This window comes from Artemia sp. Qi Xiang Cuo, chromosome 10, assembly GCF_049724085.1.
Source record: "Artemia sp. Qi Xiang Cuo chromosome 10, ASM4972408v1, whole genome shotgun sequence".
Lineage (NCBI taxonomy): Eukaryota > Metazoa > Arthropoda > Branchiopoda > Anostraca > Artemiidae > Artemia > Artemia sp. Qi Xiang Cuo.
Window position 1 is genome coordinate 1,057,194 of NC_142803.1, and position 27,239 is coordinate 1,084,432.

At 36.0% G+C, this 27,239-nt stretch overlaps 1 protein-coding gene across 1 annotated transcript in view; it reads left to right on the forward strand.

Moving 5' to 3' along the window:
• Positions 1–27,239, forward strand: part of TrpA1 (Transient receptor potential cation channel A1) — a 393,252-nt gene that overhangs the window by 289,213 nt on the left and 76,800 nt on the right. The window lies entirely within an intron of this gene.

A 27,239-nucleotide genomic window follows, 5' to 3' on the forward strand; every position in this document is an offset into this window, starting at 1 on the left:
ATAAATATTATGTTTTGTTAATTACAAAAGGCACTAGAAGTTGCAAAGATTTCCGAGTTCCCCGCTAATAGCGACGAAAAAAACGAAAAAAAAAAAATAGGACACATCAGTGCTACACTACAGAGTAGCCTAATATCTAGTGTCTACACTAAATAGTAGGCAATGGTTGCAGCAATATATCTGAAATGGAATAACAGAGTATTTACTCCAATTCACAAAATTTTTGGTGGATTAAATTTATTTTTTCAAAATCTAAGGCTAGGAATGTTGCTTTTTTTATGCTTACAATGAAAAATCAAGAAAAAAACATTCTTTGATAAAAACACCAAAATGTGTTTTTTGTTTTTAATCTGGAGGGAGGTACAAAATCTAGGCGGGGTGATCACACCCCTGCCCATCTCCACCCTATTGATACCCCTGCAAACAAGAACGAAGAGCAGCTGGATATAGATTAATATAAGCATTTAATTTTATAAACTGAGGCAAAACGAGAGCACCAAGATAAAATTTTGATCCTGTCATAGAGGTATATATACAAGTACCAGGAGCCTGGTGGCTTTGCCGTAAGGATTCGGCACTTGGCACACGCTGGGCTTCTATATAGAAGCCTTCCACGTGCCGAGTGCCCCTTAACGTTGATTCTAATTGTCACTTGTCTACTAACCACTGACAATTTGAGCATTTTCTTGATGCCATGATGTTACCACAAGTTCTATGAAGCCACCCTGGGGAAAGTACGAATTCTTTCTTAAGGTTGTGACCTATTTATATCGTTTTTGTGGCCAGAAAAGTCAATTTATCAGTGTTAAGAAAATAAAACTATGAAGCTGATTTCAAGGCCAGGCGCTGTCATGGCTTCGCGAAAGGCTTGTCCATATTGATTTTCATTGTCACTTATCTTGTAAGCGCAGACAATATGAGCCGCTTCTTGGTGCCTCTTTTTGGCGTCAACATAGGTTCAATACAACCACCATGGGGAAAATACAAACTCTTCCTTAAAGTTTTGATCTTTTTGGATAGTTTTAGTTGCAAGAAATGTCACTTGGCACGTGGTAGGCCTATAAATATTGATTCTCGTTGTAACTAGAAACATGCAAATGAGTCACCTTTATTTGCTATTCTTTCCTTGGGAAAACTGAGGGCTCCCCAGGGAACACATAGAACTTTGAAGGGTCCTAATGACTTGTAATAAACAGTTGAGTTGTTTATGGCATCTTTGTAGATTTGTGCTGGGTTTTGCGACACATGTGTAGGCGTCGAAGATTGTGATGGCGTTGTTCTTCTATCTTAATATTTCTTTCTTCCTCACCTACATTTTTGACTAGTTCTGATTTTTGCTTTCGCTTGTCTTGTAACAGGACAGTTTTTGGTTTTTACTCCATTTTTGACACGTTCTGATACTCTGATACACTGATACGTTCTGATACTCGCTTTCTCGCGATTGTGTGTAATTCTCACTGCCGCATATAGTTTAACTGCATCTTTTTGCCACATACTTCTTTGTTCTTCACTTTTTTTTGAGTAGGCCTAGTTTTAATTCTTGCCACAGTTTATCTTTGAACCGTATGTATCTTTGTTCTTCAGTTTTGTTTTTGACTCGTTGTAATTGTTGCTGACGGAGTGTATTTATTTGTTCTTCATTTTGATTTATCATTACTTTAGACATTTTTTTCGATACCCTTTACCTTTGCTGTTCGAATTGGTCTTGTCACATTTTATGGTCTAGGTTGTTCATTTTTCCTCTAGGCATTATGAAACTATTTAAAACGGCTTTTCTTAAATGATTTTGCCCTCCCTGGGCGGGCGGAAATGATGTAATTTGTTCTCTTGAAGTGTACTAATAAATATGAAGTCATTTATAAGGTTTCTATTGTCAGTAATATGTTTTTTGTGTAATTTTGCCTACATCATAGACATTGAAAACGATACAACCACTGCTGAGATATATATGGCGTATGAAGTCATTCATATAAATCTGTTTTTCCCCAAATTAAGGTTCTTAACGAATTTTCTCAAGCTTCTGACCTATATAGATTGTTTTTGTAGGCCAGAATATCTTATTTGTTTAATAAAAGAGTCATACTTACTCCCACCATTTACTCGTGCCATTTAAACATTTTTGCCTCTCAACTACTCAGTCTATCTGTCTTGTCTTTTTTCTGCAATTAGCCATGTCTTGAGGCCCTACTGCAAAATACTTGATTTTCAATTCATAATCAACCAGTTTGAAATGAAAGTCAAGCATTTTGCTATAGGGCATCAAGACATGGCTAATTGTAGAAAAAAAGTATGGAATTATTTTCGAGAAAAAAATTTACAATTATTGCTCGTTCAAAGATATAGTATATGACAGGTAATATAAGCCGAGATTTATTCGGTTAAAACCTCCAACAAACGGCGACTGAAATAAGAGCTTTTGTAAACAGCAAAAGGTAAATAAAAAAACTTATTTATCATAAAATATAAGAAAAAAATATAAAAGCTTATTTGTCATAACATTTCAGACGAAACATATTTCATCAATAAAATCAACATCAATAAACAAGTCAAAACGGAATTAGATACATAAAGATACAAAAACAAATAATAATATGAATATAGTAATAATTTATATGTGCAAAAGCCAACAAGGGCAGTAAAAAAAAAGAAAGTAAAAGAACGAACAATTACCAGCTATAAACTTCAGACACACAAATACAAACAAATAATCCATCATCAGCATACAGAAAAAGAGCTCCATTTTCCCAGCATTAGAATTTCTCAAAAAATTCTTTTTCCTCATTATTCTTATCCAATTATTTTTAATCAATAAAACTTTTCCCCGAAAATGTTTTTCTTAATTCTAATAACTTAGATAATTATTGATATAAATAATTATTTGCTTGTTCTTTCAACTGCGTCAAATACAAGTTAATATATGATTTAAACCTTTCATGGAGATAATTTTTTTCTACCCAATAAAAGTCTTGATCTTGTACTGAACTAAGTAGTAAAAATTATTATGATGTATCCAAATAAGAAAGTAATTAGAAAATGTATTATGGTTTATCTAAACGATTCTAATTAGTAAGAAAACAGTTGGGGAAGATTACTGCCACCTCTAAAAAAAATGATTTTTCTTGTTTTTCAAGATTGAAGGCTCAAAACCTCCACTTCATGGTTTTTGGCCAAGATGACTCTGATGCTGCAGTTTTCATTCCGATTTGACCCCATTTTTGAGGAGTTTTAAGCTTTTTTCCGAGTTCTCGAAAAATGTTCCTCTAACAAATCTTTACTATTAGTGTAAACCCAAGTAATTATAATCATTCCTGAATCACCCTTAAATGAAAAATATTTCTCATTTGAGAATTTTTTTTAATGTGCTTTTGAATTTTTGGTTACTATTAGCTGTAGCTCACATTTTGCTAGGTTACAAGCCGCTGCTGTGACCATGATGAAGTAATGCTTTTAATTCCTTGGAAGATATACATATATTCTACTCTTTCCTTTGCACACTTTTTTCTTTTCTTATGAATTTGATGGAACTTGAATTTCTGTCTGAATCAACTCAACAAGTACAAAAAGACATGTTAACACAATGCACGTAATAACAGTGCACATAATATAATAGCTATTATATTACTATTATATTGCAAAAAAAGCTAATATATATAAAAATATATAATATATATAAAAAAAAGCTAATATATAATAGTGAATGAACTTTTAGGGGGTTTGTAAATTCAGGGTGCTAGAATAGGTTTAAAAATAAATGTTAAAAAGACTAAGTGACTAAGGCTAGGAAAAAGGGAAGATGAATGTAACGTTTGGTAACAAAAATATTGATCAGATGGACAGCTTCACCGACCTTGGAAGTAAGGAGCGACCCGGCTCAATAGTAACCAAAACTCTAAAAAACGGACTTTTGAAACCAATAGATACATCAAAAGAAACGGACTTTTACACCAACTTCAAATATATAAGTTTCATCATGTTTAGTGTAACCCTTTCAAAGTTACAAGCCTGAGAAAATTTACCTTATTTTTGAAAGAAGGCGGAAACAACCCCCAAAAGACGCATAATCTTAATGAAAATTACACCATCAGATTCAGCCTATCAGAGGACCCTACTGTAGAGGTTTCAATCTCCAATCTGCAAAAAAGGGGAATTTTGTACTTTTTACCAGAAGGAAGATCACGGATGCGGGTTTATTTGTTTTTTTTTCCAGGGGTGATCCTATCAACCCAGCAGTCTTAGAATATAATGATAGGAATCCTTCGAACGCAAATTAAAAGTTCTAATGCCCTTTTGAAGTGACCAAATATTTTTTTAGGGCAACTAGACCCCCTCCCACGCTTTTTTCCCCAAAGTCACCCGATAAAAATTTCGAGATACCCATTTTGTTCAGCATAGTCGAAAAATCTAATAACTTTGTCTTTGAGGATGACTTAATCCCGACACTCCCCGGGGGAAGGGCTGCAAGTTATAAGATTTTGCCATTGTTTACATATAGGTTATTGGGATATAGTTATTATTATGCATTTATTGTTATTATTATATATTATTATTATTATAATTTATTTATTGGGATATAGGCTATTAGCATATAGTTATTGGGAAAAATACAGACGTTTTCAGGAGGGATTATTTCTGGTTTTGGGCTGGGGGTTACTTGGGAGGATTTCCCATGGAGATATTTTTCATGGGGTAAGGGAATTTTTCTTGAAGAGGGTGCCGGATTTCCCAGCAATATTTAAAAAACGAGCAAAAATTAAATAAAAACAAGATTTCTCAACTGAAAGTAAGGAGCAACATTAAAACTTAAAACAAACAGAAATTATTACGTATATGAGGGGGTACATCCCCCTTGTCAATACCTAACTCTTTACGCTATAGATTTTTAGCGCTTTCAAGAGCAATATTTGTCAAAGGCAACTCTATACCGTTGCCTATAGTAAAAAAGACCATACGGCTTCAATGTTTTATTACTATTAAGTAAAAAACTTTTTCCACAAAATAAGTTTTTTAAAGAAAAGTAAAGAACTCCATTAAACCAAAAATGAGCAAAACATAAAATCAAATAATCTACCAAGCGTGAAACTACCGCAAATCAGTATCGATAAATAAATGAAACCCAAAACGAACAGAAATTACAATAAATAACAGAGTCAAACTCAAAACGAGCAGAAATTAACATAAGTACGGCTCAAAACACCCATGCCTTTCCAAGGCCAGAACATAATTTGTACTTTACTAAAAGAATATAAATGTTTTTACTCTCATAACTTTAATAAATCAAATAATATTAATGTTTTGATTACTAAATATCAGTATATGTATATTAAACTGACAATTCACTTTCATTTGTATTTTTTTCAGTAAAGTCCAAATTTTGCTCTGGCCTTGGGAAGACAGAGGGGTTTTGCGCCCAACTTATGTTAATTTCTTCTCGTTTTGAGTTTAACTCGGTTAATTATTGTAATTTCTGTTCGTTTTGGGTTTCTTTTATTTATCGATGCTGATTTTGATTTGGTTAAATTTTAAGAGGAGAAGCAGCCCCGTAAGTTTGAACGTAATACCCTCAGTCGTTCTTGGTATACTGCTGAGATACCTTTTTGGTAATTAGCATTAACAAATTTCTTTTTGTTTAATTCTAAAGGCAACATTTTGTTTTTAAAAATATTGGGCAAAGGGTTGGGTGGGTGTGGGAGGGGGACTAGCTGCCTACCAAATCATATTATTGAGTTAGGAATAAAGTGAATACACCATTCAATGCCTTTTTTTATGCTGATTTATACGAATATAATAATCATTTGTATCGGAAATGAATTTCCGATAGAAATTCATCCGATCAATAGGAAGTGCCCTGGTCTAAACACAAAAGAAAATAATAATATATTGTACCCAGATCGATCTTTACTTTACGATCTTTACTATCAAAGGGCACTAGCCCTTTAAATTTCCAATCGAATGAGCCTTTTTTGAAGTTTCTACGACAACACCTTCTATAAAAGCCTTATATGCCCCCAGGGCATAACTTACAACCATTGCCCTGAAGGCTTTGGGGGAGTTTCCTCCTCAAAAACATAATTTCTATTTGGAAATCAACTACGCTGAACCAAAAGGCTATCTCAAAATTTTGATTGGATGTGTTTCGGGAAATGGTGGGCTTGGAAGGGGTGTTCCAATCACTTTCGACTATTAAAAAGGGCACAAGCCCCTCCAATTTCCAATTGAATGAGCCCTTTTCGAAGTTTCTACGACAACTTCTTTGATACGAATTGCCATGCTCTAAAGGAAAAATATAATAAATTATACATTGTTCCAACATCGTTCATATATGCCATCAGGGCATAACTTAAAACCCTTGCACCGAGGGTTGTTGGTGAGTATTCTCCTCAAAAACATATTTTCAAAAACATATTATACCCACATACCCTTTTGAAGTTTCTAGGACAACGATTTCAATAAAAACCTTATATACCCCAAGGGCATAACTTACAACCCTTACCCTGAGGACTGGGGGGTTGTCATCCTCAAAGACCTAATTTCCAGAACTTTCTACTATGTTGAACACAATGGCTATCTGAAAATTTTTATTGCATGTGTTTGGGGAATGGTGCGCGTGAGAGAGTGGTTTGTTACCCTCAAATTACTTTCGACTATTAAAAAGGGCACTATCCCTCTGAATTCTCAATTGAATGAGCTCCTTTTTAAGTTTTTACGACAACTCTATAAAAACCTTATATGCCCTCAGGGCATAACTTACAACCTTTGTCCTGGGGACTCTGGGGGTTTTTTCTTTCTTAAATACATGATTTCCAGAACTTTCAACTACGTTGAACAAAATGGCTATCTCTAAACTTTGATTAAATGTGTTTGGGGAAATGGTGGGTTTGTGAGGGGGGTCAATTATCCTCCACTCATTTTCGACTATTAAAAAGGTCAATTTCAATTTCCAAACAAATGAGCCCTTTTTTAAATTTTTACAACAATTTTCTATATAAACCTTATATGCCCCCAGGGCATAACTTACAACCCTTACACTGAGGGCTCTGAAGGGGTTATCATCCTAAAAGAACTAATTTCCAGAACTTTTGGCTACGTTGAACAAAATGGATATCTCAAAATTTTGATTGGATGTGTTTGGGGAAACGGTGGGCGTGAGTTGGGGGTTAGTTGCCCTTTCATCACTTTCGACTACTGAAAGGGCACTAGCCCATTCAATTTTCAATTGAATGAGCCCTTTTTGATGTTTTTAAAACATCGCTTTCTATAAAAACCTTACATACTCCCAGGGCATAACTTACAACCCTTGCCCTGAGGGGTGTGGGGGGATGGGTTGTCATCCTTAAAGACCGAATTTCCAAAACTTTCAACTAGGTTGAATAAAATGGCTATCTAAAAATTTTGATTGGATGTGTTTGAGGAAAAGGTGGGCGTCAGAGGGGGGTTAGTTGCCCTCAAATAACTCTCGACTATTAAAAAGAGCACATGCCCTTTGAATTTCCAATCGAATGAGCCCTTTTTCAAGTTTCTACGACTAAGATTTCAATAAAAACCTTATATGCACGCAGGGCATAACTTATAACCCTTGCCCTGAAGACTTTGGGGGGAATGTCCTGCTTAAAGGTATGATTTCATGAACTTTAAACTTTGTGGAACAAAATGGCTATTTAAAAAATTTTGATTGGATGTGTTTTGGGGAAATGGTGGGCGTGTAAGGGGTGTTAGTTGCCTTCCAATTACTTTCGACTATTAAACAGGGCTTTAGCCATTTCAATTTCTAATCGAATGAGCCCTTTTTGAAGTTTCTACGACAACACGTTCTATAAAAACATTATATGCCCCCAGGGCATAACTTCCAACCCTTGCCCTGAGGGCTGTGAGGGGGTTATCATCCTCAAAGACCTAATTTACAGAACTTAAAACTACGTTGAATAAAATGGCTATTTCAAAATTTTGATTGGATGTGTTTGGGGATAAGGTGGGCGTGATAGGGGGTTAGTTGCCCTCCACTTACTTTCGACTATTGAAAAAGGGCACTAGCCCTTTGAATTTTCAATCGAATGAGCCTTTTTTGAAGTTTCTACGACAACGCCTTCTATAAAAACCTTATATGTCCCCAGGGTATAACTTACAACCCTTGCCCTGAATGCTGTGGGGGAGTGTCCTCCTCAAAAACATAATATGTATTTGGAAATCAACTACGCTGAACAAAATGGCTATCTAAAAATTTTTATTGGATGTGTTTCGGGAAATGGTGGGCGTGAACAGGGTGTTAGTTGCCTTTCAGTCACTTGCGTCTATGAAAAAGGGCACAAACCACTCAAATTTCCAATTGAATGAGCCCTTTTTGAAGTTTCTACGACAACTTCTTCGATACGAAGTACCCTGCTCTAAAGAAAAAATAATTAATAATACGTTGTGCCAACATCGTTCTTATATGCAGAATGATGGGCTGGGGGGGGGGGAGCTAGGTGCCCTCCAATCACTTTCGACTATTAAAAAGGGCAGTAGCCCTTTCAATTTCCAATCGGATGAGCCTTTTTTGAGGTTTCTACGATAACATCTTCTATAAAAACCTTATATGCCCCCAGGGCCTAACTTACAACTCTTGCTCTTAAGGCTGTGGGGGAGTGTCCTCTTCAAAAACATAATTTCTATCTGGAAATCAACTACGCTGAACAAAATGGCTATCTCAGAATTTGATTGGATGTGTTTCGAGAAATGGTGGGCGTGGGAGGGGGGGGGGCTAGTTGCCCTCCAATCACTTTCAACTATTAAAAAGAGCCCTAACCCTTTGAATTTTCCAATCGAATGAGCCTTTTTTGAAGTTGGTACGATAACGCCTTCTATACAAACCTTATAAACAACAAAAGTACGAAGAACAAAAGGGAAATCTTTTTGTAAGACAGTGGAGATAATTTGAATGAATATTTCGGCCCTATGTCCAAGGGCCGTCCTCAGCAAGACAAAAATATATAAAAGAAAAAGACTCACAACAACATGCGACCAATAAAACCAAAAAGTGGAAATTCTTTCAAAACAATCCTAGCATCATTACTTCAGCGAAGTTCAACCAGGACTGATAAAAAGTAAGGTAAAACAAGACGATTCAATGAAATGAAAGAAAATAAATTAAAAACATGTTCTTATTGCTAATCCAGCCTTTTTGGCAGCTAACCTCAAAGGTCTTTTGTAACCGGTTCTGTGTTAATGTCTATCGGTTTTTTAAAATATTTTGTAAGATTATTTTTAATTAAATTTGTGTATAGAGCATTTCGTGTATATTCCCCAAGTCCCTATTTAAGGAAATATTATTATTAATCTTAAGTCTGATTTCAATTGCTTCTCGGACTACCTGTTTTATGCCTAGGTCATTGCTAATAAGGACAGATTCATCAAAAAGTATATTGTGGTTAGGATTGTCAAAAATATGGCTGCCTAATGCAGAATCAGATGAAACAGTGGAAATATTAGAATTTAGGGCTTTGACAATATCATCTTTATGTTGTTGTATGCGCTTTTCTAAATTCTGGTGTGTTCTACCTATATAATATTTGCCACAATCGCATGGTATTTGATAGACCCCTCTTTGGCGAGTAACTGGGGTTTTATCTTTACCAGAATTTAGAAAATTTATGATTCTAAAATTATTTGTGAATACTACATGCAGATTATTTTTTGTGCAAACTTTTTAAGATTTGTAGTGATTTTTGGGATATAGGGGAGGTAAATTATATTTAAGGGCTTGTCAGACATCTCACTTGGTAAGCTATCATTAATTTTATGGGAATGTCTTTTCAGTCTACAATTAATTACATTATTAATAAATATCATAGGATACCCATTTCCAAAAAGTATGTCCTTGATAAAGTTTAATTCTGCTGTGATGTGGGAATCAGAACAAATATTTAGGGCGCGATCGACGAGGGATATTACGACTGCTCTTTTAACTTGAGGGGTGGTTTGATGAAAATGCAAATATCTATTATTTTGTGTTGGTTTTCTATAAATAGTAAAATTGAGTTTATCAAAGCTACGAATAACTAACACATCTAGGAATGGGATTTTATTTGCGATTTCAATTTCTAAGGTAAACTGTAAATTTCTATCATATGTATTAAGGTGATCTAAAAAACCCTTAAGCTCATTTTCCCCATAGTTTTTCCCCATAGGAACTATGGGGAAAATGAGCTTAAGGGTTTTTTAGATCACCTTAATACATATGATAGAAATTTACAGTTTACCATAGAAATTGAAATCGCAAATAAAATCCCATTCCTAGATGTGTTAGTTATTCGTAGCTTTGATAAACTCAATTTTACTATTTATAGAAAACCAACACAAAATAATAGATATTTGCATTTTACATCAAACCACCCCCTCAAGTTAAAAGAGCAGTCGTAATATCCCTCGTCGATCGCGCCCTAAATATTTGTTCTGAGTCCCACATCACAGCAGAATTAAACTTTATCAAGGACATACTTTTTGGAAATGGGTATCCTATGATATTTATTAATAATGTAATTAACTGTAGACTGAAAAGACATTCCCGTAAAATTAATGATAGCTTACCAAGTGAGATGTCTGACAAGCCCTTAAATATAATCTACCTCCCCTATATCCCAAAAATCACTACAAATCTTAAAAAAGTTTGCAAAAAAAATAATCTGCATGTAGTATTCACAAATAATTTTAGAATCATAAATTTTCTAAATTCTGGTAAAGATAAAACCCCAGTTACTCGCCAAAGAGGGGTCTATCAAATACCATGCGATTGTGGCAAATATTATATAGGTAGAACACACCAGAATTTAGAAAAGCGCATACAACAACATAAAGATGATATTGTCAAAGCTTTAAATTCTAATATTTCCACTGTTTCATCTGATTCTGCATTAGGCAGCCATATTTTTGAAAATCCTAACCACAATATACTTTTTAATGAATCTGCCCTTATTAGCAATGACCTAGGCATAAAGCAGGTAGTACGAGAATCAATTGAAATCAGACTTAAGATTAATAATAATATTTCCTTAAATAGTGACTTGGGGGAATATACACTAAATGCTCTATACACAAATTTAATTAAAAACGATCTTACAAAATATTTTAAAAAACCGATAGACATTAACACAGAACCAGTTACAAAAAGGCCTTTGAGGTTAGCTGCCAAAAAGGCTGGATTAGCAATAAGAACATGTTTTTAATTTATTTTCTTTCATTTCATTGAATCGTCTTGTTTTACCTTACTTTTTATCAGTCCTGGTTGAACTTCGCTGAAGTAATGATGCTAGGATTGTTTTGAAAGAATTTCCACTTTTTTGGTTTTATTGGTCGCATGTTGTTGTGAGTCTTTTTTCTTATATATATTTTTGTCTTGCTGAGGACGGCCCTTGGACATAGGGCCGAAATATTCATTCAAATTATCTCCACTGTCTTACAAAAAGATTTCCCTTTTGTTCTTCGTACTTTTGTTGTTTGTTATGGAAAGGCAGTGTGGTCTTCGTCGCTATTTACAAACCTTATATACCCCCAGGGCATAACTTAAAACCCTTGCCCTGAGGGTTGTGGGGGATTGTCCTCCTCAAAAACATATTTTCTATTTGGAAATTTACTACGCTGAACAAAATGGCTATTTCCAAATTTTTATTGGATGTGTTTAAGGGAATGATGGGCGTGGGGGGGGGGGGGGGTAGTTGCCCTACAATCACTTTCGACTATTAAAAAAGGCACTAGCCACTCCAATTTCCAATCGAATGAGCCGTTTTCGAAGTTTCTACGACAACTCTTTCGATACGAAGTGCCCGGGTATGGAAAAATAATACCTCGTTCCAACATCGTTCTTTACTTAGGTAGCGCTCTTGCGCTGCCTATGATTTTTTTTTCAGAGGCACTTCATATGGAAGGGTTTGTCATATAAACTTCAAACAGGCCTCATTAAATTGGAAATCAAGACTTCTAGTGCCCTTATTAAAATTAAAAAGTGACTGGAGGGCAACTAGCCTCTCTGAGCTTTTTTTTCCCCAATACATCCCATACGAAGTTTGAGGTAGCCATTTTGTTAAAAATAGGCCAACTCTAAGGTCGACAAAACTCTTAAAACTCTAAGGTCGACACATTCTCCCAGGGCCCGGGAACAGGTGTTGTAAGCAATGCCCTAGGGGCAAAGGTGGCTGTTATATAAAGGATAATTGCATAAACTTCAGAGAGGGTTCATTTGATTGGAAATCAAAAATTCGAGTTCACTTTGCAGAGTCAAAAGTTAAACTCATTCTTTTTAACTTTTGCCCTGTTGCTCTTTAAGTTATAAGCTATGCGTTGTAAGTTATGTCCTGGGGGCTAATATGGCTCCTATGGAAGTGATGCTCGTATAAACTTCAGAGAGGGCTGATCTGATTGGAAATTAAAAGTTCTAGTTCATTTTTTCAGAGTCGAAAGAAATCGGAGGGCAACTAGCCCCCCTCCCCCTCCTAATATTTTGATATAGCCATTTTATTAAATATAGCTCAAAGGTCAGATAACAAAAAAATTCCCCCTACCTGCCCTTTTTTCCCCAAACCTATTCGATACAAATTTGAGATAGTCATTTAAAAAAGATAGTTCAATAATTGTATAACAAAGAACTCCGGTGTTGACACCCCCTCCCAGGGCCCGGGGGACATGTCCTGGGGGCGTATATGGTTCTTATGAAAGAAATGCTCGTATAAATTTCATAGAGGGCTCATTTGATTGGAAATTGAAAGTTCTAGTTCACTTTTTAAGTGTCAAAAGAGATCCGGGGGCAACTAGCCCTCCCCTCACCTTTTTTCCCCAAAGCACTCTGAAATTTTTTATGAGATAGCCATTTTGTTAAAATATTTTGTAGGTCAGATAAGAAAAACTTCTGTGTTGACGCAAACCTTCAGGGCACGGGGGCATGCTCTGGAGGCATATATGTTTTTATGGAAGGGATGCTCGTATAAACTTCACTGAGTGGTCATTTAATTAGAAATTAAAAGTTCTAGTCCACTGTTTAAGAATCCAAAATATTGGAAGGCAACTAGTCCCCCCTCCATGCCCTATTTTCTTCAACCCCATCCGATAAGAACTTTGAGATAGCCATTATTTTTAAAAACAGCTCAAAGATCATATAACAAAAACTCCGAGGTCGACACAATCTGTCAGTGCCCGGGGTCAGACGTTGTAAGTTATGTCATTGGGGAATATATGGTTGTCATGGAAGGGATGCTCGTATAAACTTTTGAAAGGGTTCATTTAATTGGAAAATTCTAAGTTCTAGTTCACTTTTTAAGAGTGAAAAGAGATTCAATGGCAACTAGCCCCTCCCCCACGCCCTTTCCCCCAAACCCATACCATAAAAATTTTGAAATAGGTGTTTTGTGAAAAATAGTTCAATGGTCAAATAAGAAAAACTCCGGTGTCAATACAACCCCCCAGGGCCTGAGGGCAGGCGTTGTAAATTATGCCCTGGGAGTATATTTGGTATATAGGGAAGGGATGCTCGAATCAACTTCAGAGACGGCTCATTTAAATGGAAATTGAAAGTTCTAGTTCAGTTTTTAAGAATCAAAAGAAATCAGTGGGCAACTAGTCCTTCCACCCCGTTTTTCCCCAAACCCATCCGATACAAATTTTGAGATAGTCATATTTCTTAAAATAGTTCAAAGGTCAGATAACAAAACTTTTGGTGTCGACACAACCCCCCAGGGCTCAGGGCCAGGCGTTGTAAGTTATGTCCATGGTTCATATATGGCTTTTATGACAGGTATGCTCGTATAAACTTCATAGAGAGCTCGCTTGTTGGGAAACTGAAAGTTCTAGTTCACTTTTTAAGAGTCAAAAGAAATCTGAGGGCAACTTGCTCCTCCACTCCCTTTTTTCCCCAAACCCATTGGAAAAAATTTTGAGATAGCCGGTTTATTATAAATAGTTCAAAGATCGATAAGAAAAACTCCGGTGTTGACACGACCTCCAGGGCCCAGGATAGGCGTTGTAAGTTAAGCTCTGGAGCATATATCGTTCTTCTGCTAGGGATACTCGTATAAACTTCGGAGAGGGCTCATTTGATTGGAAATTGAAAGTTCTGGTTGACTTTTTAAGAGTCAAAAGATATTTGATGGCAATTAGCCCCTCCCTCGCACCCTATTTTCCCCAAACCCATCCCAAAAAATTTTAGATAGATATTTTGTGAAAAATAGTTCAAAGGTCAAATAAGAAAACTCCGGTGTCGATACAACCCCCAGGTCTTGAGGGCAGGCGTTGTAAATTATTCCCTGGGAGTATATTTAGTATTTATGGAAGGGATGAGATAACAAAACTTTGTTTTCAACATACCCCTCCCCCCACCAGATCCAGGGGAAGGGTTGTAACATATGCCACGGGGGCATATAATGTTCTTATGGAAGAGGTGGTTGTATAAAGTTTGGAGGGGACTCAAATGATTAGAAATTGAAAGATCTAAATCACCTATTAAGAGTCAAAAGTGATCCGATAGGTGACTAGCCCCACTCCCTCCCAGCCATCTTTTCCCCAAATGTGTCCAATCGAATTTTTTTTATAGCCATTTAATACAAAATAGACCAACGACAATATAACAAAAAATCAAGGGATAACCCCCCAGAATCTGGGGGCATATGTTTCAAAATGTGCCCCAGTGCCATATATTTTTTTTCGAATGGATGGTGTTGTAAAACTTCGGAGGAGGCTTATTTGATAATAAATCAGAATTTCTAGTGCTCTTCTCAATAGTCAAATGTGATCGGAGGGCAAATAGCCCGTCTCCCAAGGCCCTTTTTTCCCAAATGCATCCAATAAAATGTTCAGATAGCTATTTTGTTCAAAATAGTTTAAAGATCCCCTCATAGCCCGGGCCAAGTGTTGTAAGATATGCCTCGAGGGAATAATAGGTTTTATGTAAAGGGTGGTCAAACAAACTTCAAAGGTGGCTCATTTGATGGGAAATTGAAAGTTCAAAGTATAAGGTGCAACCTTAAAACTTAAAAGGAACAAATATTATTATGAGGTTTACCCCCTTGTCAATACCTCACTCTTTACGCTATAGTTTTTTAGTGCTTTCAAAAGAGATATTTATCAAAGGCAACGCTATACCGCTGCTTATAGTAAAGTCCATACTGCTCCAATGTTTTATTATTTTTATTTTTTCTAGAGGCACTTCATAGGGAAGGGGTCGTCATATGAACTTCAAAGGGGGCTCATTTGATTTAAAATCGAGGCTTCTAATGTTCTTTTTAAGATTCAAAATTGATCGGAGGGCAACTAGCCCCCCTCGTCCTTTTTCCCCAAATACATCCGATAAAAATTTTGAGGTAGCCATTTTGTTAAAAATAGATCAGCGATCATATGGCAAATCCGGGGTCAGCACAACCCCGCAGGGCCAGGGTTCAGGCGTTTTAAGTTATACCCTTGGAGCAAATGTTGTTCTTATAAAGAAATAAACGATAATAAATAATCGTGTGAAGTTCAGAGAGGGCTTATTTGATTGGAATTTGAAAGTTCTACTTTTTTGGTCTAAACTTCGGAGGGTGCTTATACGATTGTAAATAAGAATTTCTAGTGCCCTTCTCAACAGTCAAAAGTGATCGGAGGACAACTAGCCCCATCCTAAGGCCCTTTTTCTCCAAATGCATCCAATGAAATTTTGAGATAACTTTTTTGTTCAAAATAGTTTAAATATCAAATATATTTATATTTCGGGGTCGACACATCCCCTCAGAGCCCGGAAGCATGTGTTATAAGCTATGCCCCGAGGGAGTATAAGGTTTTATGTAAGGGGTGGTCGTATAAGCTTTAGAAATGGCTCGCTTGATTGGAGATTGAAAGTTCTAGTTACCTTTTTAAGAATCATCAAAAGTGATCCGAGGGTATTTACACCCCCCACGATTTTTTTCCCAAATACATCCGCTAAAAATTTTGAGATAGCCATTTTGTTTCAAATAGTCCAAAATTTAAATTAACATAAATCAGGGGTTGAGAAATCCTCCATAGCACCCGGACAAGAATTGTAAGAATTGTATTCCTCCCAAGGCCATTTCCCCCAAATGCATCCAATAAAATTTCTATAAAATGCATCCAATAAAATAATATTTTGTTCAAAATAGCTTTAAGATCCCCTCAGAGCCCGGGCCAAGTGTTATGCCTCGAGAGAATATAAAGTTTCAGGTAAAGGGTGGTCGCATAAGCTTCAGAGATGGCTCGTTCGATTGGAAATTGATAGCTCTACTTATCTTTTTAGGAGCATTCAAAAGTGATCAGAGGGTATTTACCCCCAAACGCCTTTTTCCCCAAATACATCCGCTAAAAATTTTGAGATGGCCATTTTGTTTAAAGTAGTCCAAGATTCAAATTACTATAAATCAGGAATTGAGAAATCCTCCATTGCACCCAGACAAGAATTGTATCTTATGTAAGGTTGTATGTTCATAAGAATCGAAAGTGATTAAAAAGTAACCCCCCCCCCTCCACCTTTGTGCCTTTTTCTCCAAATGGATCTTATCAAAACTTTGAAGTAGCCATTTCATTCAAAATAGTCCAAAATTCAAATTACTATAATTTAGGGATTGAAAAATCTTTCCTAGCCCCTGGGGCGAGGATTGTAACTTATGTAAGTTGGCCATTATTAGAATATAAGGTTCTGTGAAAAGGGTGGTCGTAATAACTTTAGAGGGGATTCAATGGATCGGTAATTGTAGCTTTCTAGGTCTTTATTAAGATTCAAAAGTGATTAACGGCCAACTAGCCCATACCCCATTTTCCCAAAGAGTATCCAGTCAAAATTTGGAGATAGCCATTTTGTCAAAATAGGTTCAAAGGCCAAATAACTATGCTTTCGGGGTTAATCCCCCTCCTATCTTTACTTTGGTCCTTTCTTTACTTTGATACTTTGGTACTTTTATATTGTTACTTTGATACTAGGTTTGATACTTTAATGACATTTTGATGTTGAAAAAAATCTCATTTTGAGATAAGGAGTTTTTAAAAAACTTGAAACTTATGTAATCAAAAACGAACAAAAATTAATTACAAAAAACTTTCCAAAAGTTCTTTTCCCCAATTTTTTCCGAAAGAATTGGGGTTATGTACTTCTAATGAATGGTGTCTTCACTACAAACAAGCGTATGGCTACTGCCCGATTTCCAAACGGTAAAAGCATCATTCTCCTACTTTAATAACCAATTCTCTTACTTAGAATTATCATTCTCTTACTTAAGTGGCTACAAAGTTCTGCAAAATTAGTTTACCTTTATTTTTGTTATAATAATTGAGAGAACACAATTCAAACACAAGTGAGAATTAGATTAAGGATTGGCTGTTAGACTGCGGTCGTTTTAAGGGAGTAGGGGTTATGTACTTTTACTGAATGATGTCTTCACTAAAAACAAGATTATGGCTACTGCCCGTGTCCCGAACGGTAAAAGTATCATTCTCTTACTTAAATAATCAATTCTCTTACTTAGAATTATCATTCTCTTACTTAAGTGGCTTCAAAGTTCTGCAAATTTAGTTTACCTTTTTTTATTATAATAATTGAGAGAACAGAATTCAACCACAAGCAAGAATTGGATTAATGATTGGTCGTTAGACCTCGGTTGTTTTCAGGGAGTAAGGGTTATATACTTTTACTGAGTAATGTCTTCACTACAAACAAGGGTATGGCTACTGCCCTTTTCCCAAACGGCAAAAGTATCATACTCCTACTTAAATAACCAATTCTCTTACTTAGAATTATCATTCTCTTACTTGAGTGGCTACAATGTTCTGCAAAATTAGTTTACTTTTTTTTATTATAATTAATTTAAAAAACTTTTTCCACAAAATAAGTTTTTCAAAGAAAAGTAAAGAACTCCATTAAACAAAAAATGAGCAAAACCAAAATCATAATCTACCAAGCGTGAAACTACCACAAATCAGCATTGATAAATAAATGAAACCCAAAACGAACAGAAATTACAATAATTAAACAAGTCAAACTCAAAACAAGCAGAAATTAACATAAGTTGGGCGCAAAACCCCCATGCCTTTCCAAGGCCAGAACAAAATTTGCACTTTACTGAAAAAATATAAATGATTTACTTTTATAACTTTAATAAATCAAATAATATTAATATTTTGATTAGCCTACTAAATATCAGTATATGTATATTAAACTGACAATGCACTTTCATTTGTATTTTTTCAGTAAAGTGCAAATTTTGTTCTGGCCTTGGGAAGGCATAGGGGTTTTGCGCCCAACTTATGTTAATTTCTGCTCGTTTTGAGTTTGACTCGGTTAATTATTGTAATTTCTGTTCGTTTTGGGTTTTATTTATTTATCAATGCTGATCTGTGGTAGTTTCAAGCTTGGTGGATTATTTGATTTTAGTTTTGCTTATTTTTTGTTTAATGGAGTTCTTTACTTTTCTTTGAAAAACTTATTTTGTGGAAAAAGTTCTTTTAATTAATTTCTGTTCGTTTTATATTGACATAGTCTTTTCAGGGAAAAAGAAAAGAATACTTTAAATTTTTCGTTTTTTAAGACTTTATAGTTTGGTCTGCTATATGTATGCCAGAGAAAAATGTTCAGCAATTTTTAATAGCATACACCCTTTTAAAAATCTGGACACATATAGTACTTTTTAATTTAGTTTCATAGCTCTTCTAGTTGACCTGAAATGGAAAACTTGATACCATTCTCAAAAAGATCTGTTTACTTTCTTTGATAGCTTTGATACACTTACGCTATTTGGATTTGGTTAAATTTAAAAGCAGAAGTAGCCGCGAACGTTTGAACATAATACCCTCAGTTGTTCTTGGGATACTGCTGAGATGCCTAATTGGGAATTAGCATTATCACAGTGCATTTTGATTTAATCTTAAGTCAACATTTAGTTTTTAAATATATATAATTGGATTTGAGGAAGACTAGCATCTATTCTATAAATCATATACAACAACTTTCTATATAAACCTTATATACCCCCAGGGCATAACTTACAACCCTTGTACTGAGGGCTCTGAGGGGTTTATCATCCTAAAAGACCTAATTTCCAGAACTTTCTACTACCTTGAATAAAAAGGTTATCTCAAAATTTTGATTGGATGTGTTTGGGAAAATGGTGGGCGTGAGAGGGGCTTTAGTCGCTATCCAATCACTTTCAAGTATTAAAAAAGGCACTAGCCCTTTCAATTTCCAATTGAATGAGCCTTTTTTAAGTTTCTACGACAACGCTTTCAATAAAACTTTATATGCCCCCAGGGCATAACTTACAACCCCTGCCCTGAGGGTTGTGGGGGGGGGGGGTTGTTATCCTTAAAGACCTAATTTACAAAACTTTTAACTACATTGAATAAAATGGCTATCTAAAAATGTTGATTGGATGTGTTTTGGGAAAAGGTGGGCGAGAGAGGGGGTTGGTTGCCCTCAAATCACTTTTTTCTATTAAAAAGGGTACTAGTACTTTGAATTTCAAATCGGATGAGCCCTTTTTCAAGTTTCTACGACAAAGATTTCAGTAAAAACCTTATATGCCCCCAGAGCATAACTTATAATCCTTGCCTTGAGGGTTGTGGGTGAGTGTCCTCCTTAAAAATATGTTTTCTATCTGGAAATCAACTACCCTGAACAAAATGGCTATCTCAACATTTTTATTGGATATGTTTGGGGAAATGATGGGTGGGGGGGGGGCGGCTAGTTGCCCTCCAATCACTTTCGATTATTAAAAAGGGCACTAACCCTTTGAATTTCCAGTCGAATGAGCTTTTATTGAAGTTTCTACGACAAAGCCTTCTTTAAAAACCTTATATAGCCCCAGGGCATAAATTAAAACCCTTGCCCAGAGTGACATGGGGGAGCGTTATCATTGAAACCGTATTTTCTAATAGCAAATCAAGAACGGTGGAAACTATGGACGTAAAAAAATTTTGATTTGATGTGTTTGGAGAACTGAAGGGCGTTAGGGGGGGGGGGCTAATCGTCACCAACATAATTTCGTCTAGTGAAACGGGCTCAAGGTCGACGAATTTACAAATTTATGATCATGTTTTGAACTTTCTACGACAACGCCTTCTAAAAAAACCTTATATGTCCCCAGGGCATAACTTAAAACCCTTGCCCTGAGGGTTGTGGGGGAGTGTCAACCTCAAAAACAAATTTTCTATCTGAAAATCAACTACGCTTAACAAAATGGTTATCTTAAAATTTTGATTGGATGTGTTTGGGGGAATGATTGACGTGGGGAAGGGGGCTAGTTGCCCTCCAATCATTTTCGACTATTAAAAAGGGTACTAGCACTTTGAATTTCTAATCGAATGAGCCTGTTTTGAAGTTTCTACGACAACACCTTCTATAAAATCCTCATATGCCCCCAAGCCATAACACCAAACCCTTGCCCTGCGGGTTGTGGGGGATTGTCCTCCTTAAAAACATATTTTATTTCAAGAAATCAACTACGCTGAACGTAATGGCTGTCTAAAAATTTTGATTGGATGTGTTTGGGGGAATGATGGGCGTGGGGGGGGGGGGGGGGCTCTTTGCCCTCCAATCACTTTCGACTATTAAAAAGGGCACTAACTCTTTGAGTTTCCAATCGAATGAGCCTGTTTTGAAGTTTCTACGACAACGCCTTCTATTAAAACCTTATATGCCACTAGGGTATAACTTAAAACCCTTGCCCTGAGGGTTGTGGGGGAGTTTCCTCCTCGAAAACATATTTTCTATCTGGAAATCAAGTACGGTGAACAAAATGGCTATCCCAAATTTTGATTGGATGTGTTTGGGGGAATTATGGGCGTGGGGGGCTAGTTGCCCTCCAATCACTTTCGACTATTAGTAAAGGGTACTAGCCATTTGAATTTCAAATCGAATGAACCTTTCTAGAAGTTTCTACGACAACTCCTTCTATAAAAACCTTATATACCCCAGGGCATAACTTAAAACCCTTGACCCGAGGGTTGTAGGGAAATGTCCTCCTCAAAAACATATTTTCTATCTGGAAATCAACTACGCTAGACAAAATGGCTATCTCAAACTTTTGATTGGATGTGTTTGGGGGAATAATGGGCGCGGGGGGGGGGCTAGTTACCCTCTAATGACTTTCGACTATTAAAACGGGCACTAGTCCTTTGAATTTCCAATCGAATGAGCCTTTTTTGAAGTTTCTAGGACAACGCCTTCTATATAAACGTTATATGTCCCCAGGGCATAACTTACTACCCCTGCCCTGAGGGCTGTTGAGGGAAGGGTTGTCATCCTTAAAGACCTATTTCCAAAACTTCTAACTAAGTTGAATAAAATGGCTCTAGAAATTTTGATTGGATGCGTTTTGGGAAAAGGTGGGCGTGAAAGGGGGGTTAGTTGCTCTCAAGTCACTTTTGACCATTAAAAGGGTACTAGTGCTTTGAATTTCAAATCGAATGAGCCCTTTTTCAATTTTTTACTACAAAAATTTCAATAAAAACCTTATATGCCCCCAGAGCATAACTTATAATCCTTGCCTTGAGGGTTGTGGGTGAGTGTCCTCCTTAAAAATATGTTTTCTATCTGGAAATCAACTACCCTGAACAAAATGGCTATCGCAACATTCTATTGAATGTGTTTGGGGAAATGATGGGAGTGGGGGGGGGGCCTAGTTGTCCTCCAATCACTTTCGACTATTAAAAAGGGCACTAACCCTTTGAATTTCCAGTCGAATGAGCTTTTATTAAAGTTTCTACGACAACGGCTTCTTTAAAAACCTTATATGCCCCCAGGGCATAACTTACACCCCCTGTCCTGAGGGCTGTGGGGGGAGGGGCTGTCATCCTTAAAGACCTAATTTCCAAAGCTTTTAACTACGTTGAATAAAATGGCTATCTAAAAAATTTGATTGGATGTGTTTTGGGAAAAGGTGGGCGAGAGAGGGGGGTTAGTTGCCCTCAAATCACTTTTGACTATTAAAAAGGGTACTAGTCCATTGAATTTCAAATCGGATGAGCCCTTTTCCAAGTTTCTACGACAAAGATTTCAGTAAAAACCTTATATGCCCAGGGTTGCCAAAACTTTTAGGGACAAAAGTGTCCAAATCAGCCAAAAATGGACACTTTTAGTGTCCCTCTAGAAAATTAGCCAATATACAGGGTTGCCACTATGAACTTTCAAAACCTGTGAAAAGCGCCAAAAAATCTGTGAAATTCGTCCTTCTTTGTTCTGCTACCTTGCGGTCTGTTACCTGCATGAGTTCTGCAGGTATTTCCAGATTTGACATTAACGCTACCAGTAAATTAAGTTTAGTGCTAGTTCAATTTGAAAAGATGGCATAAAAAAATCGTCATGAGAATGTCAACAGAGCAAAATTTTACATCGATTATCGATACCGCTACCTATATTAGTCTAAAAGTAAAGAACCAATCATAGAGATTCATTTTCAATTCGGCATTTTTATAAGTTACGCAAAAAAGATGCAAGTCGTTGATCTTCGGTAGCTATCAAGAATCTTTGGGTGTCACAAGGTCCAAACGGCTGTAGCAACGAAATGTCTATTTTGACTAGCATGGTTAAAAAGATAAACAAAAGAGGTCAATCTCCTTAACCACTCAGTCAACTGGTTGGTCAAGTGGTTAAAATTGTTTAACAACTCCTCTATCTTCCCGTTTTCTGAACATTTAGAATTAGCCCTGAGCAAAAATGACGCTTTCGAAAACTAAAAAAGTGAGAAGACAAGACCAATTGAAATAAATTCGCTTGAGTTATACTCGATAGAAACTGGCGACCAGCGTTTGACAAATAGGTCCTATTCCTATTTGGTTGATAAATGGTGTTCGCGCAGGGCGCAAAAACATCTAAGAAAAATCTCCAAGCCGTTACCAAAGCTTAAAAGTAAAGTACAAATTAAAAGCAGTCGTATTTATAAAAAAAAAGAAAATCAAGACATTTGGTTTTGATTTGGAAAAATTTCCAGATACTATTCTTTTTCTCAAAAAGCTGCCTTTTTTGACCAACTAGTGTCCCGGTTTCCCTCAGAATGAAAAATTGCCCAAAAGGCACTAAAAGTGTTCATTTGGCATCCCAGTATATGCCCCCAGGGCATAACTTATAATCCTTGCCTTGAGGGTTGTGGGTGAGTGTCCTCCTTAAAAATATGTTTTCTATCAGGAAATCAACTACCCTGAACAAAATGGCTATCTCAACATTTTTATTGGATGTGTTTGGAGGAATGATGGGTGTGGGAAGGGGGGCTATAAAATCCTAAGCCTTCTATAAAATCCTCATATGCCCCTAGGGCATAACACAAAAGCCTTGCCCTGAGGGTTGTGGGGGATTGTCCTCCTCAAAAACATATTTTCTATCTGGAAATCAACTACGCTGAACGAAATGGCTATCTCAAAATTTTGATTGGAAGTGTTTGGGGCAATGATGGGCGTGTGGGGGGGGGGGGGCGGCTCGTTGCCCTCCAAGCATCTTCGACTATTAAAAACGGCTCTATCCCTTTGAATTTCCAATCGAATGATCCTGTTTTGAAGTTATATATCCCCAGGGCATAACTTACAACCCCTGCCCTGAGGGCTGTGGAGGGAGGGGTTGTCATCCTAAAAGACCTAAGTTCCAAAACTTTTAACTACGTTGAATAGCCTGTTTTGAACCTTATATGCCCCCAGGCATAACTTAAAACCCTTGCCTGGAGGGTTGTGGGGGAGTGTCCTCCTCGAAAACATATTTTGTATGTGGAAATCACCTACGCTGAACAAAATGGCTCTCTCAAAATTTTTATTGGATGTGTCTGGGGAAAGGAAGGGTGTGGGGGGGGGGCTAGTGGCCCTCCAATCACTTTTGAATACTAAAAAATGCACTAGCCCTTTTGAATTTCCAATTGAATGAGCCTTTTTTGAAGGTTCTAAGACAACGCCTTCTATAAAAATCTTATATGCCCCCAGGGCATAACTTAAAACCCTTGCCCCGTGGGTTGTGGGGGAGTTTCCTGCACAAAAAAATACTTTCTATCTGGAAATCAACTACGCTGAACAAAATGCCTATCTCGAAATTTTGATTGGATTTATTTGGGGGAATGATGGGCGTGGGGGGGGGGCTAGTTACCCTCCAATCACTTTCGACTATTAAAAAGGGCACTAGCTTTTTGAATTTCCAATTGAATTAGCCTTTTTTGAAGTTTCTACGACAACGCCTTCTAAAAAAAACGTTATATGCCCTCGAGGCATAAATTAAAACCCTTACCCCGTGAATTTTGGGGGAGTGTCCTCCTCAAAAAGATATTTTCTGTGTGGAAATCAAATACGCTGAACAAAATGGCCATCTCAAAATTTTGATTGGATGTGTTTGGGGGAGTGATTGGCGTGGGGGGGGGGGCTAGTTGCTCTCCAATCACTTTCGACTTTTAAAAAGGGCACTAGCCACTCCAATTTCCAATCGAATGAGCCCTTGTCGAACTTTCTACGACAGCTCCTTCGATACGAAGTGCCCGGGTATGGAGAAAAAACAAAAAAAAACAACACATTGTGCCCACATCGTTCTTTACTTAGGCGGCGCTAACGCGCTGTCTATGATAGTTGGGAGAACAGAATTCAGACACAAGTGAGAATTGAATTAAGGATTGGTCGTTAGACCGCGGTCATTTTCTGGGAGTAGGGGTTATATACTTTTACTGAATGATGTCTTTACTCAAAACCAGAGTATGGCTACTGCCCGTTTTCCATACGATAAAAACATCATTCTCTTAATTAAATAAACAATTCTCTTATTTAGAATTATCATTCTCTTACTTAAGTGCCTACAAAGTTCTGCAAAACTAGTTTACTCCATTTTTTTATTACAATAATTGGGAGAACAGAATTCAGACTCAAATGAGAATTGGATTAAGAATTGGTTGTTAGACCTCAGTCGTGTTCAGGGAGTAAGGGTTATGTACTTTTACTGATTGGTGTCTTCACTAGGAACAGTAGTATGGTTACTGCTTGTTTCTGTTACGGTAAACGTACAAGGCCTACTGCGTATTTGGCGCTTTACTAAAAGGAATTAAATTACAAATATTTTCTTTTGTTCTTATTCCAACATTGAAAATACAATGAAACTTACAGTGAAATCACATCAGGATTTACCAATAGCCCCACTAGGCCCTACGGCTTTCACTATTCCCGAAGTTTTGGAGATTTACCTGAAAATTTTGCAAAAACGGAGTGGCAAAAACGCTTGGGCCTAGAAGTGCCAATGCTTTAAATTGGGCCTGTTTGAAACAAAACCTTGACCTTTTGAGGGTTCAGAAATTAATATCATTATATATCTAATATTCAGTTTAATTTATTAGTTCTTAGCAAAAATGTTAATTTATTTTAGAATAAAAAAAAACATTTTGAAACAAAGAGTGTTGAAAAACTTAAAAATTCTGCAATCAAAACGAACTGAAACTAATTAAAAAAAAACTTTTCGAAAACGAAGTTTTCTAAAGAAAAGTAAAGGCCGTATTAAACTTAAGATCAGAAGAAAAAGGAAAACCTACAATAACTCAAACTCAAAACAACCAGAAATTACTATTAAAGAATAAATGAAACCCTAAACGAACGGAAATTAAATAAACAATCATAGCGATAAAACATACAACAGTTTGTATGTTTTAGTTTCTTTTGAGTTTCTTTTGTTCCTATTCCAACATTGAAAATACAATGAAAATTGCAGTGAAACCAGACCAGGATTTAGCAATAGGCCCCCTGGGTCCTGCGGCTTTCACTATTCCCGAAGTTTTGGGGATTTCCTCAAAAATCTTGCAAAAACGGAGTGGCTAAAACGCTTGGGCCTAGAAGTGCCAATGCTTTAAATTGGGCCTGAAAAAAAAACCTTGACCTGGTGAGGGTTCAGAAATTAATATCATTATATATCTAATATTCAGTTTAATTTATTAGTTCTTAGCAAAAATGCTAATTTATTTTAGAATAAAAAAAAATATTTTGAAACAAAGAGTGTTGAAAAACTTAAAAATTTGGCAATCAAAAACGAACTGAAACTAATTAAAAAAAACTTTTCGAAAAAGAAGTCTTCTAAAGAAAAGTAAAGGCCGTATTAAACTTGAGATCAGAAGAAACAGGAAAACTACAATAATTCTAACTCAAAACAAACAGCAATTACTATTAAAGAATAAATGAAACCCTAAACGAACGGAAATTAAATAAACAATTATAGCGATAAAACATACAACAGGTACTAATATAAATGAATAAATAAATCCCAAAGGGTGTAGAGCTTAATCTGAATATGCAATTTACGCTTAAAATGAAAAAAAACATTTTCTGTTGAGGCATAAATGAAACCACAAACGAACAGAAATTAAATAAACAGCCATAGAAAATAAATAAGCAATAGTTACTAATATAAATGAGCAAATAAATCTTAAAATCAGTGAAACTTAAATTGAATATGCAAATCCAGCTTGAATATGCAAATCAAGGTTGAAACGAACAAAAATCTCTACAAAGAAGAGTTTGTGTTTCGCCTTCTTCTTTTACTCTAAAAGTCTAAAACCTACTGCGTTTTTGGCGATTTACGGAAAACGAATTACATGACAAATATTTTCTTTTGTACTCATTACAATATTGAAAACAAACATAAAAGTTATAGTAAAATTAAATTTTGAATTGATGAGCATTGAGCAACTAATATCATTATATATTGAATATTAAATTTAATTTTATTAGCTCTTTCCAAGACTGTTGAAGACAACTGTAGCTTCATTACAAACAAGAGTTTGAATACTCCCCCCTTCCTTAACTATAAAAGTCTAAAGCCTACTACGTCATTGGTGCTTTACTGGAAACAAATTATATTACAAATATTTTATTTTCCAAATATTGCAGCATTGAAAATGAAAATAAAATTACAGCAAAATAAAATATTGAGCTGATGATCTTCCAACAATTATTAGAATTATATGGCATTATGATAATATATAGAATTGTATAGCATTATAATAAAAGCATTATAATAGCATTATATCAAACATTCAATTTGATTTTATTTGTACTTTTCAAGCCAGTTCAAGACATATATGGTTTTCAGTTAAGCGCCAGTGACGCAGTAGGTACAGTGAAAGAAGGAGGCAAAACCCAAACTCTTCTTTGTAGAAATTTTCGTTCGATTCAAGCTGGATTTGTATATTCAGTTTAAGTTTCACTCGTTTTAAGATTTATTTACTCAAATATATTAGTAGCTATTGTTTATTTGATGCTATGATTGTTTGCTTAATTTCTGTTCGATTTGGGTTTCATTTATGCCTCAA